This window comes from Varroa jacobsoni, unplaced genomic scaffold, assembly GCF_002532875.2.
Source record: "Varroa jacobsoni isolate VJ856 unplaced genomic scaffold, vjacob_1.0 scaffold_437, whole genome shotgun sequence".
In the NCBI taxonomy this organism is placed as follows: Eukaryota; Metazoa; Arthropoda; class Arachnida; order Mesostigmata; family Varroidae; genus Varroa; species Varroa jacobsoni.
The window spans coordinates 391,194-394,119 of NW_019213339.1; positions in this window are offsets into that span (position 1 = coordinate 391,194).

The window sequence follows — 2,926 nt, forward strand, 5'->3', positions numbered from 1 at the left end:
AGCGTTAAGTTCCTTGGGGGCATCATTATTCAGTTCGTCTGTCCGTTTGTCTATTTGTGGTTATTGTCGTTCAGCTCTTTCTTTCTTTCTCTCTCTCTCTCTCTTGCTTCTCTTTCTCGCGATGTTTACGAATAACGATGTTTACTTATTTGTGGTTGCGGTTTGTGTTCCAGTCGGTCGGGTGTCCATTGATCTCAGCCTGTGTCGAACGCGAATAACGCTGGCCGTTTCTCATCGTATCTTCGTTAATCGGCCAGTATCACCACGTTTCTCATTTACTCTCTCGTCTATCAGCATTGATCATTATATTTCACCATATCAATACCATAATTAATAGTAATAATAATATCAGTATCTCCAACATTATAATAATCATCATCATCATTGTTGTTATTATTATCAAATTCATATCCTCTCTCTCTCTCTCTCTCTCTCTCTCTCTTTTTTTTTTCTCTCTTTCTCTCTCTGGCGCGCGCGCTTTTCAATGCCATGCATAAGCGTTATTTCTTCCTGTTTCTATTCCGTATTCGCTGCTGTTGTAATTGCCAACAGTTTAGTTGTATTAGTATTAATACTATTCTTATGTAGTTGATGTTGTCGTAGGGGAGAATGTATATGTGGTGAACAACGGGATGAATGAAATATTTATCATTACTATCATGCATTATTTTACTTAATTTTTTTAATAATATTTATAACAGCTACTGAAGAAAATGTAACTGTATCTCGCATTTTTGAATTTTTTTTGCGTTTGCTAAACGTTTATTTGAATGTTTCTCTTGTCGTCGTCGTTACTACCTCGGAATGCGTAGTGTTATTATCAGCATTATCATCACGTTTCAAGTCGCGTGTTATTTTCGTGCGTTCGTTCGTTTAGACCTCTGAGGGTTCTTACATTTTCCTCGACCAGATCTGGTCTGGTGATGGCCTTCGGCTACCATTTCTGTCTTATTTTTGGTTTTTGTCTCGCGATATGGATGAGGGCTATACGTAGACATGCTTCCCTCTGGCCATCGAGAGCGTACAAGTCAGAATTCAAACTCAGCTTCTATTTTTCATCAAGTATTATTATTAGCATTCCCACATATCTCTTTCTAGGTCATTATCATTGTTGTTGTTGTTATCAATCTGTCGTCTCAACACCGTTGCTTCGACGTACAAGAATAGTATTACACAGCAATTATTTGACATCGTCACCATCATATGCATTGTTTTTTATTATTCATATCATAATTGACACAACGGCGTCACGGTCATAATCATCATCATCATCATCATTTTAATGAGGTGTCGTCGCCTGGCCGCCAGCTACTTCGTCATTTCTCTATGTAGGGAACACGCTCTGCACGGACAGTTGACTGTGCCTGCCTTCAATTATGTAGCATGTCCCGATCTATGTAAATAGTAACGAGCGTGTATGTACGTCCGTCGCAACAATTGCTTCTTTTGTTCAGAATTTTGCCAAGAGCTAATCACTGCTTGGTCGTCAACAGACAACGACAATAGGGGGACGCTAAAACAACAGCTCTGTTTTTTTGTTTTTTTTTTCTTCTTCTTCTTCTTCTTATTTTTTTTTTTAGAATTTTCCCATTATTTCTACAGTTAACAACATTGCAGCGATGCAACACTATAGATCATTCGCTGTTGTCGCTTTGTGACTTTATACGTGACGTTATGGTGTGATTTTCGATTTGGGCTTTTCTGGAACAGCATTCGATAACAGTCTCAATTTCACTTTATAAATTATTCATCCAACAGTCGATTCATGAACTACCGATAGAGTGGCTTGGACGAAGGGGCGACACAGTCATCAGATCGTTAACGTACTGAATCCTGTTGGCATTCGGTCGAAACACGTATGTTTTGTTACGGTTTTAGTTAAGTCTGGATGCCGTTAGCCTTAGCATCGGTGTTTTCTATTGGGTTGATTGTTGTCGGTAAAATTTAGCACTCACATGGCCGTGGCTCAGTCCGCACCTTCTTGTGCTAATCAATTTTACTAGTAATAATCATAACGGCCTGAGCTGGTACCAGCCGTTATCGTACGGTAATTGACGAAAGAACAACAGGAAACTATGTCGCGTAGGAGTACTCTTGATTCCGCTGTCCACCATCAGTAATAAGCTATTCAAAATGAACGAATCGACTTATTCTTTTAGAGTCACCACAATCGTCATTATATGGCCAGCAGTGATTGTTATTAGAGTTTCTGTGCCTTTGACATTTATAAGCGTTCTCGTAATTTCACACTTCATCGAGATGTGACTAGATCGTAATAATAATAATAATAAGAATAATAATTAGGTAATTATAATAATTCTAGCATTACGCCATTTAATAATTATCATAATAGTAATTATCAATCTTTTTAGATTTAATGCGATTATCATATTATATCATTTGTCGCCTAATTATTTATAATAATACAGTTGCTGAAACTTCCGTTTAATATAAAATTAATTTTTACCATGACAGGATTTAATCCGTGACTATGTTGTCATTGTATGCATGACGGTGTAACAGGACAATAAATCAATGATCGACACAACTGAATATGAAAATAGTTCCCATAGTCATCAGTGAATTCCATGTCCTGTTCTTGCTCTTGAATTGAAATAGCTGTCATCATTACGTTACGATAGTCATAAATAGTCAATATAAAATGATATTAATTGCTAACATAGTCATTGCTACGATATTGTTTCTCTTCCCTCTGCCGTTTGTATCGATGCCTTCTACCTCTAGTGGTTGATTTGTATTGTTCCTCAGCTTTTATAAATCGGCAGAGACTGTCGTATTTTCCAATGTTGCTGTACGTCTAATAATAATAATCGTTATAGTAATGGTAATAATAATAACCGTCCGCGACTGTCATGTCGCCGGGCGGCGGCGGTGGTGGTGGTGGTGGTGGTGGTGGTGGTGGTGG